Source organism: Molothrus aeneus, unplaced genomic scaffold (genome assembly GCF_037042795.1).
Source record: "Molothrus aeneus isolate 106 unplaced genomic scaffold, BPBGC_Maene_1.0 scaffold_35, whole genome shotgun sequence".
NCBI lineage: Eukaryota > Metazoa > Chordata > Aves > Passeriformes > Icteridae > Molothrus > Molothrus aeneus.
In genome coordinates, this window is record NW_027099016.1 from 403615 (window position 1) to 420754 (window position 17140).

General features: G+C 51.6%; 1 protein-coding gene and 1 pseudogene across 1 annotated transcript in view; one reads left to right on the forward strand and one right to left on the reverse strand.

Moving 5' to 3' along the window:
* The window catches only part of LOC136570645 (zinc finger protein 135-like), a 174440-nt gene that overhangs the window by 71786 nt on the left and 85514 nt on the right, over nt 1–17140 (reverse strand). The window lies entirely within an intron of this gene.
* Nucleotides 6274–10094, forward strand: LOC136570688 (class I histocompatibility antigen, F10 alpha chain-like; annotated as a pseudogene).

Here is a 17140-nt window from a genome sequence, read left to right on the forward strand (position 1 = left end):
ACAATTCCGTGGACAGAATCCTGCTGAGTGGTTGTGGTCTGAAGCTACCATCCATCACACTAATGTTCTAGGATCATATCCCAAGGGTCGCCACCTGAACCTAGAGCCTATCGTGCTGCATGACTCTGAGATATATCGCCCAAGTGAGTGGGGATGGGATCAGAAGGACTGGACTAGAACCCTAACTGGAACAATTGGTGAGTCGATTGTGGTAGCGTGCAGAAAAGTGGAAGGATCTCTCTATGAGAAAGCCACCTCCATTGCAGGTGCTGGAAATTTTTTAGAACCAGATGGAAAAAACTATTTGCACATCCCTACAACAGAACTGTGTCCTACGACAAAGTGGCAGTGTACCAAACAAATTCCCCTCACTCTGTGCTGCCGGCAGGAGTACGTTGGTAACTACACTTTAGGCCCCAGAACCAACAATGCAATTACAAAGGATTGTAGAAATGAGTCTACTGCTTGCTGGCATAATTTTACCTTAACCAAACCAACTTATGTGCCAACGCTGTTGGCAAATTACTTGACAAATCCATAAAGTTTAAAAGGCCTGGTTTACAAATTTAAGATAAACACTATAACAAAGTCCACATTGAGTACAGTAGTCACACCCCAGTGGGTAGAAAGGACTGAGAGCACCCTTAGTCAACTTGATACTGAATGGCCTTGGTCCCAGGCTTTTGTTCATTTTTCCAGATCCACAGGAAATGTGAAGGATTTAAAACTATCAACTGTTGTTACGCATGAAAATCAGATATACACTAGGCACGAATGGGAAAACCAAAAAACCTGGCAGCTTCAAGGGATAGTGGGGAAAAAAATTAGTACAGGATCCAAATGATTAACGGAACTACCCAGAGTAACGCAACCTCAATCGGTGTTTTGACAGATCAAACAAATAAGCATGAAAAGGTTTGTACGCACCCAAGCTTACAGGATTGTTGGCACAATTTTACATTGGCACAAACCATAGAAGTGGTTTGTCTTTGGTCCAAAAAATGTAGGCCTGTAGGGCCTACATTTTAAGTTTATAGTAAATGCTATAGCCCAACTTGTTACAATTTACACCACCACCACTCCAGCCCAACCACCGCTTATGCTTAGCCCAAGAATTTTTGAAAATGAACCATATACAATTAGGAAAACAGGACAACAACAAATACTGTTCAATCCGGCATGGTCTCTTAAACAAGTCAAATTGCTGATGCAAAATAATGTCTCAGAAATTCAGCCGGCCTGTTCGCCTTTTTTGCAAACTTCTTTTGAGGGTTGGATGACCTGGTTGCAAAAGCAGAACTCTTTTAAAAGACGGACGCTAAGAGACATAACCGGTGTTGTGGGAACAGGATTGGGAATTCTAAAGAGTATTGATTCAGAAGTATTAATGAATAAAATTGGCTGCTACAACTAGAGATTTGACCAAATTACAACCACCACTGCAGTCATTGGCTTTAGGAACACACCAGTGGTTGCTATCAAACATTTTGCCAAATTGGGAAAAGGTAAATGTAAATGACCACAAATTGGTAAATGATGCACTCGGTGCTACACAAAACAACATTTCTTTGGCTCTCAGCTGTATCCAGGCACAATTGTGGATGCAGTCAGTTGCTGCCTCAATGATAAGAGAAGGTGAAGAAGGCACTTTTCCTACTGAAATTGGGAAAATAATTTGGGACAGTGCCACTATTTTGAAAGAGAATTCCAATCCTGGTGGAACTTAGTGAATTTAACTTACAATCCCATTACAAACACAGCCATGGCTTTTGTGTTAACCATACGTAATGCCTCAATGCATTTGATATTTCCTATGATTGCATTAGGGCTGAATGATGATGGAGCTGTTCTCTATCCTTATGAGCATTGGGAATGGGCCCGTCAAATGGGTGAGAAATGGCAAACTGTTAATTTAGAATCTTGTCTTGTCCGAGAACAACAAGGGCTCATCTGTGAAAGCAATGCAATCATAGCTCAAGACATTTGTTTAGACACAGAGCAAAATATCTCTCATTTTGAAATTCATCCTAATGAGGCTTCTGAAACAGTCCTTGTATATATAGGCAACAGGTGTGCATGCTTCAGAACTGCTTGTGATTTTGTATTCATAGAGAATATTGTAGTAGATACTAAAAATTATTCAAATGTTTGTGCTTGTAACTTTACCAAGATTACAGGATGTGATTTCTTTTATGAAGCTCCAGTTACCTCTCACTACCTATTGCAATCCAACTACACACTGATTCACAAACTGATGCCTACTCCTATCAGGATGAACCTCACTTTGGTAAGTCAAGTGCTGCTCCATCAAGCCTTGGTAGAAATCCTCAAAAAGATAAAGAAAAACGGACAGAAGACCTGGTGACTGTTCATCATAATGTGAGACAGATACACTGTGTTATGGAGAGGGTAAAGAAAGATGCCGAGCACAGGTGGTGGGATACCCTCTTTGGGTGGTCACCTACTGCCACGAGTGTCCTGAACACTGTGTGTCAACCCATCGTTACCCTTTTGATTCTAATTGTGCTTGGTTTTATCTTGTCATCAGTCCCATTCGTTATGAATTGGAGGATGATGAAACGGCTGACAAGATTGATGTCTATAGTCAATGCACACAACTGGGCTGATGTCCTCTACACTGTGGACATCCCCAAGTCAATTGACACAAGGCAATTACGAATTAAGCATTTGCGTTTTAAAGCAATCCTTGATTCCCATTTATGATTTTGTGAGAATTACTTTCAATTTTTACTGAATTGTTTTAGAAAATAATTTTAAAGTTAATGCTTATATTATGATTTGTTTATTGTTTTGCTTTTGATTATTTGTTATTTGTTTCAACCATTTGAAAATTGTTACAAAAATAATACTATTTTAATTAATTAACTATTAGAGTTAATTCCCAATATTGCCGGATGGAACGTGCCTGGGGTCATCTGGCCTTGCTGCTGGACCAAAGGTGGCAGCTGTGGTGGTCTCACCCCAGAGACACCCCTGGCTAGCTGGGTATTGAAGCTGGCGCTTGGGACAAGTCCAGGCAAGCAGGAACTCAGGTTTACCTCTGGTGGAAAGACTTTAGGCGATGGTGAAGGTAAAAGGAGACGGGTCCTGCTGGAGGTTTTGATCCAGAGCTTTATTCCTAAGTCACAGACCTCTGAATGTTGCAACAGCTCCAACAGAACTCAGAGCCACGTGGTCGCTGTGTATTTTAAGCCCGGGGAGAGGGGGAGGGAAGGGGTAGGTATGGCACCAACCAGGTGTGAGGGGGGAAGTCTCAGGGGACAAGTGACACCTGGATAGCCCAATGTTGCCAGGGCTGAGAAGCATCTTTTGAACTTTGCCAATCAGATGATGCCCTTGCTGGAATGTTAAGCTTGACGGACAGCACTTAGCAAGGGGGCAAGGGGGAGGGGAAGGGAGAGGTTGTTGGCACACCTGAGGGAGGAACTGGGATAGCTGAAACAGAGTATTACATCACACTGCAACAATTAAGCATTTTGAAAATTGTTATGAAAATAATACTGTTATAATCAATATTAATTATGTTTGTTTATTGTCTCCCTTTCCCCCCTCTTTTTCCTATCCTTTCTTTTCCTCCTTTTTCTCTCTCTCTCTCTCTTTCTTCTCTCTGTCATACTGTCCCTATTTTTCCGGGTTATACTACCAACGTACGGCCAGTCCTGAAGACTCATCAATGATACTCCAGAGCGCTGCTGATAAAGATCCCTCAAGACAATTGTGAGTCACGGGGTCATGTGAGAGTCTGTCTGAAATATCCCTCATCTGTCTCACGATCGTCATTGCAGGGGGGCACTGAAAAAAAGACCCCTCCTGTGGGATCTCAGCACATCGTTCCCGATGTCCAGAGATGCCAGGAGAACCCTTGGGGGTCTTGAAAATCCTGGAATGTTGCCAAGAGTGTTTGGTGGCTTGATTTTGATCCATCCACAGAAGTGACAAGAATTTGAGGACATGAGAATCACTTTAGAGTGAAGGGTGTAAAAGGGACACATTTAGAGGGTGAAATATAGACTTTAAAGTTTTTGGTACAGGGGGGTTATGGAGACAAGATGGAGGGATCAGGGCGTGTCTCGTCCTTCTTTCTTCTTCTTGTCTTCCATCTCCTGTGGTGATGTTGGCACTTGGGGATTAGTTTATGGTGAAAGTGCACTTGCTAACATGAGTGAAAAGTATTAGAAAATAAAGGTAAATATTATGTACGTAGATTTTAGTATAAAAAGACATGACCGCCCCGTGAGTGGTCAGAGAGTGCCCTTGGCTGCCTTGCAGATCAGACCTCTGTTGGGCAGACAGAAAATTTTGTAGATAAGAAACAATAAACAATCTGAAGATTGAAAAGCTGAAGAGTCCAGACTCGTCCTTTGGAACGCGTGCCACCCAAGAACCACCCTACCCATGTCGGAGCAGAGACAGACAGCCGAACCCGACACCCTCCTGTCTGAAGTTTCTGATCCTGTAGGGGAAAGTCCTATGCCTGAGACCTGAGAGTGTTGCTCAATTATTGTTTTCACAGGTGCATTTGCTATATGCTACCCTGAGCTCAAAGGGCATTTTGCCCTTTTGCACAATAGCTCTGGAATTCTCCCCGCCTCTCGGCCTGGCTGAACTTCTCCTAGGCTTTAGGGTAGTTCCCCCCAAAGAAGATGCCTCTCGCTCGTTCATAACCACCATGACAGACAAACCGAGATGTAAGAAGCCTCTTCATCAAGAGACCAAGACATGAAATCCCCATGTGCGAAGGCCCCCTCTCACCTTCTTCCAGAGACTGGGACTGAAACCCCCAACCTGGGAGAGGTGTGCAGTGGCGGGGGAAGGAAAGCTGCCCAAAGCAAGATGGATGTTGCAGGTGCAGGCAGTCAACCACGAAAACAATGGCTCTCACCTACTGCCAAACATGGACTGTGTTTACCCCTTTCCAAACACCATTCTTTCCCCCTGAAGATACAGTAAACTACCTTTGATTTGGTTGCAAAATCCATCCCCCCTTCCCCCATCAAAAAAGAGTGTAATTGGGGTCCAGATGAACTGCGCCTCTGAGATCTCCCTGGACGCGGCCTGGTGAACTCCATGGGCTGGACATGGAGGGACTTGGCAGTTTGACGTTTGGTAGCTATATACCCATTCTTTTTCCTCCCTCTTTTCCCTTATTTTTTCCTTTTTTCCCTGATTCCTTCCCAAGGCATTTTTGCTGTGGTTATTTCAATAAAGGTGCATTTGTTTTGATTGTCACTGCAAACCCCCTTGTACCATGTCAGTTCTTTTGCACCCTGAGATCAATCCATGAACCATCACGAAACCCATTCATAAGGACGGATCGTGACACACCCAAGCTGCGTCCCCGGCATCCGCCCGCCTCTCCCAGCCCCAGAGCCCCTTTCCGTGACCCAGGGACCCCCTGAACCCCCTTTTCTGCCTTTCCCAGCTCCCAGACCCCACTTCCCTGAACAATGGAGACTCCTGGACCCCTTTTCTGGGCTCAGGGACCCCCTGGATCCCCCAGCCCACCTCTCACAGTCCCTTCCTGGAACCTTGGACCCTTCCCGGCTCTCCCGGTTCTGCTTCCCGGCTCTCGGACGCCCCCAGACCGCCCAATCTCTGCGTGCCCCCAGTTCTCCACCCCCTGTGCGTCCTGCGGGGACGTCCTGGCAGGTCCCGGGGGGGTTCAGGGGAATTCCCAGGGTTTGCTCTGTCCCCTCTCCCTCCCCGCGCTGCCCCGGTCACTTTCGCGTCTCCCCAGCTGCGGCACCGGGACCCGCCCGAGGACCGGGGACTGCCCCGGCACCGGGACCCCCCTGAACCGCAATTCCTGGGCATGGGGACCCCCGAACTTCCATTTCCAGGCGAACCCCCCTTCCTGGGCACAGAGACCGCCTTGAACGTTCATTTCGGGACACTGGGAGCCTCCCTGTACCCCCTTCCCCAGCCCCGATAACCCCTGCACCCCCTTATCTGGAGCCTGGAACCCCCTGAACCCCAAATCCCGGGCATGGAAACCCCCCCGAACCCCCATTTCTGGGCACCGGGACCCCACTGCATCCCCTTATACAGCACTGGGAGTCCTTGACCCCCCCATTCTGCTGCACCAGGACCCCCGTGCACCCCCATATCCAGGACTGGAACCCTCCCAAACCCTCCATTCTCAGGCACAGGGACCCCCCTGCACCCCCTTATCCGGCACCAAAGCCCCCCTGCACCCCCTTTCCTGGCCCTCCCCCATCTCAGACACCCCAGCCCCCGCTTTTCCTTGGGGCGGGGCCAGGGCTGTGGGCGGGGCCGCAGCGGAGCAGCGCCATGGCTCCAGCGCTGGCTCTGGGGCTGCTCTTGGGGCTCCTGGGGGACCCGGGGGGCGCGACCAAAGGTGAGTGGGAACCCCGAAACGGGGAAACTCCTGAAGTTCCATTTCCGGCCACCGGGAACGCCCTAGACTTCCATTCCTGGGCAGGGGAACCCCCCTGTACCCCAATTTTGAGTCTACTGACCCCTCTCAACCCCCTTCGCCAGACCCGGAACCCCATTCCTGGACAGGAAAACCCTCCCGAACCGCCATTCCCAGGCATCAGAATCCACTGAGCCCCCATTCCTGGGCGCCCATGTCCAGGCACCGAGACCCCCCCGTACCCTCTTCCCCGGCACCGGGACCTGCTCGTCCTGCGGGGGGAGGTGTCTCAGGATGTCCAGGAGGGTCCCTGGGGGGATTCTGGGCCCCAGGACCCCCCTGAATTTTCAGTTCTGGGCACTGGGACCCCCCTGCACCCCCTTATCCAGTACCAGTTCCCCCCTGCAACCCCTTTCCCATCCATCCTGCCTTCCCCAGTCCCCAGACCCCTCTTTTCCTTGATCCTGAGACCCCTGGACTTCCATTCCTTCTTTTCTCAGTCCCCAGCCCCCCCCCCCCCCATTTCTCTGCATCAAGGACCCCCAGATTCCTATTCCCAGGTCTCCCCACCCTGTGACCCCTCATTCCTTGGCACTGGGGACCCCTGGATCCCCTTTCCTGGGCACAGGCATCCCCTGGAACCCCCATCCCACTTTCCCAGTCCCTGTACCTCCTCTCCCCCTTTCCATAACCCTGGAACCCCCTGAGCCCCCATTCCTAGACACCAGGACCCCCTGCAGGCCCTTTCCTGTCCATCCCACCTCTCCCACCCTGCACACCCTTTCCTTGGCCCCAGGATCCCCAAACCCCTTCCCAGCTCTCCCAGTTCCCCTTTCATTGATCCATGATCTCCTCAATCCCCCCAAATCTCCGTGTCCCCCCAGTTCTCCACTCCCTGCGTTACCTGCACGTGGTGGTGTCAGAGCCCAGCCCGGGGATCCCCCAGTTCATGTCCATTGGGTACCTGGATGGGATCCCCTTCGTGCACTACGACAGCGAGCGGGGCCGGAAAGTGCCGCTGATGCAGTGGATAAAGGATGGAGTCAAGCCAGAATATTGGATATGGGGACCCAGACCAATGTGAGGAACCAGCACAGTGATGTCAGGAACCTGAAGATACTGCGTGAGCGGTACAACCAGAGCAGCGATGAGTGAGGGGAGCTGTGGGACTGGAATGGGGATCCATAGGGCTGGAATGGGATCTGTAGGGCTGGGATCCATGGGGCTGGGATGGGATCTGTGGGGCTTGAATGGGAACTGTAGGGCTGGGGATTGGATCCATGGGGCTGGAATGGGATCTATAGGTCTCAGATGTGGATTCACAGGGCTCTAAGTGGCTGAAATGGGGATCCATTAGGTTGGAATGGGATATTTTGTGATATACGGGTTGGGATATGGATCCATGGGGCTGGGATGAAATCCATGGGGCTGGGTTGGGATCCATGGCGTTGGGATGGGATCTGTGGGGCTGGAATGGGAACTGTAGGGCTGAGATGGGGATCGATGGGGCTGAGATGGGGATCCATTAGACTGGGATGGGATAGCTTGTCATTCATGGAGCTGGGATGGGATCTGTGCACTTGGGTTGGAATCCATGGGGGTGGGATGTGGATTCATGGGGCTGGGATGGGAACTGTAGATCCCCAATGTGGATTCACAGGACTCCAAGGGACTGAAATGGGGATCCATTAAGCTGGGATGGGATATTTTGTGATCCATGGGTTGGGATATGGATCCATGGGGCTGGGATGGGATCCATGGGGCTGGGATATGAATCCATGGGGCTGGGATGGGATCTGTGGGGCTGGAATGGGATCTGTGGGACTTGGGTACAGATCTATGGGGCTGGGATGGGATCTGTAGATCTTGGATGTGGATTCACAGGGCTCCAAGGGGCTGAAAATGGAGATCCATTAGACTGGGATAGGATAGCTTGTGATCCATAGGGCTGGAATGGGATCTATGGGGCTGGAATGGGAACTGTAGAGCTGGGATGGGATCTGTGGGGCTAGGATAAGAACTGTAGGGCTGAGATGGGGATCCGTGGGGTTAGGATGGGGATCTGTGGGGCTGGGATGGGATCTGTGGGGCTGGAGTGGGGTCTGTAGGTTTGGGGTGAGCATCCATGGGGCTGGGATGGGATCTATAGGTGTCAGATGTGGATTCATAGGGCTCCAAGGGGCTGCAATGGGGATCCATTAGACTGGGATGGAATATCTTGTGATCCATGGGGCTGGGATTGGATCCATGGGGCTGGGATCTGTGGAGCTGGGATGGGATCTGTTGGGTTGACTTCCATGGGGTTGGGATGTGGATCCATGGGGCTCCAAGGGGCTGGGATGAGGCTCTGTGGGTCTCCATCAGACTCTGCGGCTCCAAAGGGCTGGAATGGGGCTCTGTGGGGCTGGGACACAATTCCAGGGGTCTCTGTGGGTACAATCCCCCCAGGTCTCCACACAAGGTTGAGGTCTCCACACAAGGTTGACAGTTTATGGCTGTGACTTCCTGTCCAATGGGAGTGTCCGTGGATCCCACCAGATTGGCTACGATGGGTGGGATCATATCTCCTTTGACCTGGGATTCAGGAGATTCGTGCTGGCCGACGGCGCTGCTGAGAACATCAGGAGACGCTGGGAACAGGAATTGAATGGGGTTGAGATGTGGACAAATTATCTGAACCACATCTGCCCAAAATGGCTCCAGAGGCACATCAGATATGGGCAGAAGGAGCTGGAGTGCAAAGGTGGGAGTAGAATTCCTGTGAGGGATTTGGGAATGGAGGACTTGGGAACACAGTATTTCCAATGGGAATTCTATGGTCAGATCTCATCCCAATCCCATTGCAGTGTGAATTCCATGGTCAGATCTCACCCCGATCCCATTCCACTGGGAATTCCATGGGCAGATGTCACTCTCATGCTATTCCAGTGGGAATTCCATAGGTAGAACTCACCCCAGTCCCGTTCCAATGGGATGTCCCTCACCATTCCATGGATGTCCCTCACCATTATTCCATTCCAGAGTCCCCTGATGTCCACGTGTCCGGAAGAGAGGAACACAGGACGCTGATCCTGTCCTGCCACGTGTACGGATTCTACCCCAACACAATCGCAGTCAGCTGGATGAAGGGGGGTGAAACCTTGGATCAGGAGACGGAGTGGGGCGGGATCATTCCCAACAGCGACAGCACCTTCCACACCTGGGCCAGGATCGAGGCGCTGCCGGAGGAGCGGGAGCAGTACCGGTGCAGGGTGGAGCATCCCGGAATGCCAGAGCCCGGGATCTTCGCTTGGGGTGAGGCTGGGAATGTGGGGATTGGGAATTTGGAATTCCTAAATGGGGATTCCCCTCCCCCTCCTCACTATCCCATCTCTCCGTGATGGTCGCTGTGTCTGTCATCGCTGCCATCCTCATCCTCATCGTTGTCCTCATCAGATTCGGCGTCTGGAAGCTCCAATCTGGTAACACACGGGATGGGGGTCGGGAAGGGACACGGATCCACCCAGCACCGTTCTGGGAATCCTGTGACACCGATGCTGATCCCACTTTGTTTCCACAGGGAGGAGGGACAGGAATGGATACAACCAGGCAGCCGGTGAGTTCCAATGGCGGATCCAGCTCTGGATCCCCTCTGTGCGGATCCCAGGATGGATCCTGGGGTTAATCCCAGTGTGTGATCCGTGCTGGAATCTCATGGATCTTCTCTCTCTGCAGGAAAAGACATGGGAATGAATGGCTCCACTGCAGATACAGCATGGGATCAGGGTGGAATTCCAGAGGGAGATTGGGGCAGGATGGACAGACTGGGATTGGGGAGGGATTTTGGATCAGGGCAGGGGTCTAGAGTGGGATCAGGTGGAATTGTAAAGTGGGATTGGAGCTGGATTCTGGAGCAGTATCAGAAGGGATGGATGGAGCAGGATAGGGGCAGGAGTAATGGAGTGGGATCAGGGAGGGATTCCAGTGCAAGATTGGGTAGAATGGATGGAGCTGGATCAGGTGGGATCGATGGAGCAGGACTGGGACAGGACTGGGGCAGGATCAGGTGGGATAGATGGATGGAGCAGGATTGGGGTGGGGTCAGGTAGGATTCTGGAGCAGCTCCCTCTCCCAAGGGGCTCCAGCCAGGTCCATCCTGTGGAATGGGCACAGGGACAGGGTGACACTGTGACCCTCTCTCATCTGGTAGTAATCACTACCTGAGGGACCCATGGGACTGGATCCGGCCCCTTCCCTCTTCCTGGGAAAGCTGAGAGCTGCCAGCAGAGCTCATCCCACTGCTCCCACCCACCTCGCAGCTCTTGGTAACAGATCCATTTCCCCTTTTCCATGTCCCAGTGTTTTAAAGTCAATAACCACAAATATTCACAATGCTTCAATTCTGGTGTGAAATTATCCTGCTTGGGGCAATAAGTTCTGCCTGGGGCAATGTCCTGGATTGTCAAGCAAATTGTATTCTATTTGCCACCTGTATGGCAGTTGTCTTCTGTTAAGTAGGCAGTTTTCCTTATCTCTTCCACAACTGGGGAGACATCCGTTGATAACAGGCTATTGAATGTCACTGCACAACTGATAAGAACTACAGCATCCCAGTGTGAGATGCTCCACCCAGAGGGGAGAGCCAAGCATTCCTACCTGGATATAATCTTGAGTTTCTGGAACACCAGCATGGCTTTCTCCACTGGATTTCCCAGAGGAAACAGCTGCTCTCTTCCCCTAGAGCTTCAGAGGAAGACTACACGCTTCTACAGGATCCCTGCTCCAACAGAACCCACCTGACACTCTAGGAGGGCTGCAGCCACGATTCCAACTGGACTGCTACCAATACCCTGACCCACAGGGTGTCAGGTTGTGTTCTGACTCTGTCAGTGTTGTTTTAGTTTACTGCATTGTTTATTTTATGTTGCAGTGTGTTTTGTTAAGTTATTAGGTTGGTTTGTTCCAATCCCCTTCTGTCTGAAAATGGTTCTGCCCCAGTTCTCCCTTCCCGCCTTTGGAGCTGTCTGTCTTCCTGGCTCCACCTCAGCCAACAATGTATCCCCTAAACTCCGCCCTGGTTTCCCTGGAAACCCTTGTATTTTTTCTTCTGATCCCTCCCCAGTGCCCCGCCAATCACTCTCACTCCCCACCCTTACTGCTAGAATATTCCAGCAGGGGAGTTCGATGGTTGGCTGAGGAACCGGGGCCCCTCCCCAGAATGTTTCCCGTTGGTGTTGCCCACGTGTCAATCCCTTGGACCCCACTCCCCACTGCACCCCCATTGGCCCAATGCCTGGCACCTCCCTACCCCTTAAAACTTGCTGTCAGCCCCCCCCCCCCCCCCCCCCCCCATCTTCTCCTGTCAGTCCCTCCGGGATTCATTAAAGCCTGGATTAAGCCACAGTTGGAGTCCGCCGTCTTCTTTCCGCTGGTTGCAGCCTTTACTAGACTCCGTCCTGCACAAGGTGTGCCTACAGCCGCAAGCTGGGCACTGCCTTAGGCGCTATCCCGAAGCCAGCTCTCGGGAGAAGTGCCCCCTCGTGCTGCTAGCAGTGCTGGAGCTAGCTGGACGCTGACAATTCAGTCACACTGCTGCAGTTCTTGGCGCCCAACGTGGGGCTCCGAGGACATCGCTGGACCCTGCGGACAGGATTTTTAATTCCACTGGCCGCCGGACTACCCCTGTGGGAGCAGACCCCTTTTTGGTGGGTGGTGCTCCAGGGGACTGGGGACGGCAGCTCCTTGCGCCCGAGGAGTCGTCCCTGCAGCGGAAATCACCACCCTTGGATTTCTTTTAGCCCTCGCCAGGATTGGTGAGCATTTCTCTCTTTTCCCTGTCTTTCTAACTAATTTGTCCCCAAGTGGACTCTCTCTCCTTTTCTCGCTGCGCAGCTCTTTCTCGGCAGGGACCGGTGGGGGGCTCTTTCTTGTTTTCTTTACTCATTCTTCCCGGGTGGTGTGCACTGCGAGCCGCAGATTTTAACATCTTTCACCATGGGTGCACAGTTGTCTGCGGCACAGAAGACAGCTTCTGTCCAAGTTGTGGGGATCCTTTCTGGGAGGGGTTTTGTTGTTCATAAAAAAGTATTAAAAAAGTTAGTGAAGTGGATATTTTCCCAATTTCCTGACGCTTCCCCAGAGCAGTTTTGTGACTCCCGCTTTTGGGACGCAGTTTACAGCAAATTACAAAAGGAAATTAAATCCGGGGATTGCTCTCTAGCTGAGATCAATTATTGGGTATTCCAAATCAGGCTAGTGTTAAGATCTTCGAAATTGGGAAAAGGTTCCACGAGTTCTACTTTGTCCCCTTGTTCTCCCTGCCCTTCCACCCCTAACCCTCCTTCCTCCCCTGCTCTTCCTAAAGCTGGGATCTTGAGAGGAGCAGCTCGCCCCAGCATGGCGCAGGGTGGCCACCATTCCCCTGGCTGCTCTCAAGGCTCCCAATCCCCCTGCCCGAGGAGTCCTGGCCAGACTTCTCGGGGTTCTTCCCACTCCCCTGCTACCCCAGTTCAAAAAACCCCTGTTAAAACCCCTGTTCAAAAAACCCCTGTTAAAACCCCAGTTCAAAAAATCCCTGTTAAAAACTCCTCTGTTCAGTCTCAGCTCCCTCCACAAGATGGCTCCTGTGGAGCCCAAGATGGAGGGGGCCACATGGTCTTTCCCGCCTTTTCTCCTTCTTTCTCCCAGAACCCCCTCCTGTCCCTCAACCCCTCCCAGCTTCCCTCTGCCCCTCCTCCCTTGTCGGTACCTCCCACCCCTCCTCCCTCTTACTTAACCCCGCCCCCTGACTCCTCCCTTGGGGCGGGAACTTTGACATCTGTGTTTCCCGCCCAGCTTGCCCAGTCCTCCGCCCAGTCCTTCAGCCACTCCCCCTCCTCTCTCCCTTCCGGTTCCCACGCTCCCCCTTCTGGTTCCCACGCTTCGGCGTCCAGGGGGAGAGGGGTGGGAACCCCTGAGCCAGAGCCTGCTCCTATTCCATCAGCAGCTCCAGTTACTTACCATCCAGGAGGGGAGAGAGGAGTGGTGGCTCAGTGGACTCCCTTCCCACACCATCAGATTAAAGAGCTCTGTAAGGCCCAAAAGGATTTCTCCTGGGAGAGTGAGTACTTCCGGGGGATCCTGAAGGCCACAATAGCAGGGCCGGAGGTCACCCCTAGTGATCTCCGAACCCTTTTCTCCTGTCTTCTGAACCCAACTGAATTATCTTTATGGGAGACAATATGGAGAAGGGAAGTGGTAGAGGTGCTACCATCATTGTGGGAAAATCCCCGCACTGGGCTTGACTCAAATGGGGAGATGATTTCAATTGATCTTATGTGTGGCGTGGGGAATTGGGCAGACGGGCACACTCAGGCGAGGGTCATCCCTCCTGAGGCATTGCGGGAAAGCAGTAAGGCGGCAGAAAGAGCCTTCCTGAGATTACCATCAACTGCACCCCCCATTTCCTACTCAATAATTAAGCAATGTGCAGATGTTCATTGTATTTGTGGAAAGGCTTCGCAAATCTATTGAGTTGCAGGTGAAAAGCGAGGGAACCAGAGCGGAGCTCTTAAAGGAGGTGGCCCGTACTAACGCCAATCCTGCTTGCAAGGAGGCTATCCTTAGCCTCCCACCAGATCCTCCGCCAACCCTGCAGCAAATGATTGAAGTCTGCGTGCACCGGGTCGCCATAACAGCAGAAGACCCGGACCAGAGGGCCCGCATGCCACCCTGTCAAACAGCTGCTGCTGCTGATACCCTGGATGATTCCTTAGTAGACGCCACTCCTGTCAACGACCACCCAACACCCCGATCTGCCCCGGGACCACATGGGAAGGCAGTCTCTCCGTGCCACCTGTGCAGCAAGCTGGGGCACTGGATGCCAGACTGCCCCCTAAGGTGGGAGTTCATGGATTTTAAAAGGGGGAAATCACAGAGGGGGAATCCCCCACAAAAAAAACTAAAGACTGAGCGCAGTCCCCCCCTGCGCTACGATAAAAATAAGGCGGGTTCAATAACATCTTGCGGGGAGGGGAAAGGGGGAGAACCGCCTGTGCCCAATGCTATTTTCTCACCAGACTTGACCTGTTTAGCCTGTCTTGAGCCACAGCCTATTCTGACCACAACATCTAAATCTGCTCCCTATAGGTTGCAGCTGACTTGACCTCTGCATCTAAGAAACTGATTTCCAGCTGGTGACCGTGTGCCCAGAGTGCCCCGGCCAGTGGAGACGGCTCGGACGTTGTGGGTATGTCGTTGTCAGAGACACAAAATTCACTCCACTCGAGATCAATGTCATCCCGGGCTTGTTGGCAGCTGACCCAGGGAAGTTCTCGATGGGGCTGTACTGTGTCCGCCCTCCCCTCTTCCTCCCCAAAGGCCAAGTGGTGGCACAAGCCATCCCAGTGCCAGAGCTGAAGCTGAGTCCAGAGCTACTTTCACCATCTCAACAGAACACCCCTCCAACAGTAGCCTGGGCTCAAGTCTTGGGGAGAGAAAAGCCCCGAATTACTTGCCAGCTCTCGAGGGGAGGGGACCACAGATCAATCAGAGGTCTCCTGGACACAGGGGCAGATGTGACAATCATTCCCTCTCGGGAATGGCCGTCACATTGGGAACTGCAGGACATGGCTGGGCGTGTACAAGGTGTTGGGGGTATGCAATTGGCCCGACAATCCAAGAGCGTCGTCCAAATTCGGGGTCCGGATGGGCAATTGGCGTCAGTACGCCCATTCATTTTAGACTACACGGAACCCCTGTGGGGGAAAGGTCTCCTCGCCCAATGGGGAGCCAGAATTGATCTCCTGACGGCTCCCCAGATTTTTCGGGCAGTGGCCACTGAAGAGCACTCTACCCAGAAACTGAATTGGAAATCAAATGAACCAGTATGGGTAGAACAGTGGCCGCTCAACAAACAAAAATTGAAAGCGCTCAATGAGCTCGTCCAGGAGCAGTTACTTAAAGGAAACCTGGTGGAGTCCATGTCAGCTTGGAACTCCCCAGTGTTTGTGATAAAAAAACTAATAAAGACAAGTGGCGGCTCCTTCACGACCTCCGCAAAATTAACAACATCATTGAAGACATGGGATCTCTCCAACCAGGGATGCCGTTCTCAGCGATGCTCCCACAAAATTGGAATCTGGCTGTCGTAGATATAAAGGACTGTTTCTTCCAAATTCCCTTACACCCTGATGACGCACCACGTTTTGCCTTCACGGTTCCTTCCATCAACCGTGAAGCCCCAAGGAAACGCTACCATTGGCGTGTTCTTCCACAAGGAACAAAGAACAGCCCTGTCATTTGCCAGTGGTATGTGGCTTCCTTGCTGTCCCCAATTCGTACAGCCGTGGAGGACGTTATCATCTATCACTATATGGATGACATATTAGTTTGTGCTCCGACCGATGACATACTTGCCCATGCGCTTGACCTGACAATCTATGCATTGATTGCTGCAGGGTTCAAGCTCCAACAGGACAAGATTCAGCGGATGCCACCCTGGAAGTACCTGGGTTTGGAAATCACCAAGCGGACCATTGTTCCGCAAAAATTGGCTATTAAAACGAAGGTAAAGACCTTAGCAGATGTCCATCAACTGTCTGGGTCTTTAAATTGGGTGAGGCCTTGGCTAGGCATTCCAACCGAAGACCTAGCCCCCCTTTTCAATTTGTTGAAAGGGGAAGAGGAGCTCAGCTCTCCCAGGTCACTCACCCCAGAGGCCCAGGCAGCATTGGAGAAAATCCAGGAATCCATCTCGGCCAGGCAGGCCCACAGATATCAACCAGGTCTGCCATTCAGGTTCATAGTTTTGGGGAAACTGCCACACTTACATGGTATGATCTTTCAATGGGACAAACCAGTTAGGGGCAAGGACCAAGGCTCGAGAGACCCTCTTCTGATTATAGAGTGGGTTTTTCTCAGTCATCACCGGTCCAAGAGAATGACACAGCCACAGGAGCTGGTGGCAGAACTCGTCTGCAAAGCAAGATCGCGGATCAGGGAGCTTGCAGGCTGTGATTTTGACTGCATTCACATTCCCATTCAATTGCGATCGGGCCAATTCAAAAAGAAAACCCTTGAGAGGCTGCTTGAGGAAAACGAGATGCTACAATTTGCACTGGACAGTTACACCGGTCAAATTGCTGTTGATCGGCCGGCCCATAAATTATTTAATCAGGACGTCCAATTCACATTATCAATAAAAAAGGTTCAGAGTCAAACCCCTCTGAAAGCCCTGACCGTTTTCACTGACGTGTCCGGAGCATCCCATAAGTCTGTAATGACTTGGAAGGATCCTCAAACTCAGCAGTGGGAGGCTGATGTTGCTAAGGTGGAGGGTTCTCCACAAGTATGAGTTGGACGCTGTCGTCAGAGCCTTCGAGAGGTTCTCTGAACCATTCAATTTGGTTACAGATTCTTCATATGTCGCAGGTGTAGTGTCCAGAGCAGAGAATGCAGTCCTTCAAGAGGTGTCTAACATACCTTTGTTTAATTTGCTCTCAAGGTTGATTACTTTAGTCTCCCACCGAGAGCAACCTTTCTTTGTGATGCACGTCAGATCACACACTGACCTGCCGGGGTTCATTGCAGAGGGCAATCGAAAAGCTGATGCCCTTGCTGCTGCAGCCCAGATGGCCCCACTCCCTGACATATTCAATCAAACAAAGATTAGCCACCAGCTGTTCCATCAGAATGCCCCTGGCCTTGTTCGTCAATTCCAACTCACGCGAGAGCAGGCCAAGGCAATTGTGGCTACATGCCCCCAATGCCAATCTCATCAGCTTC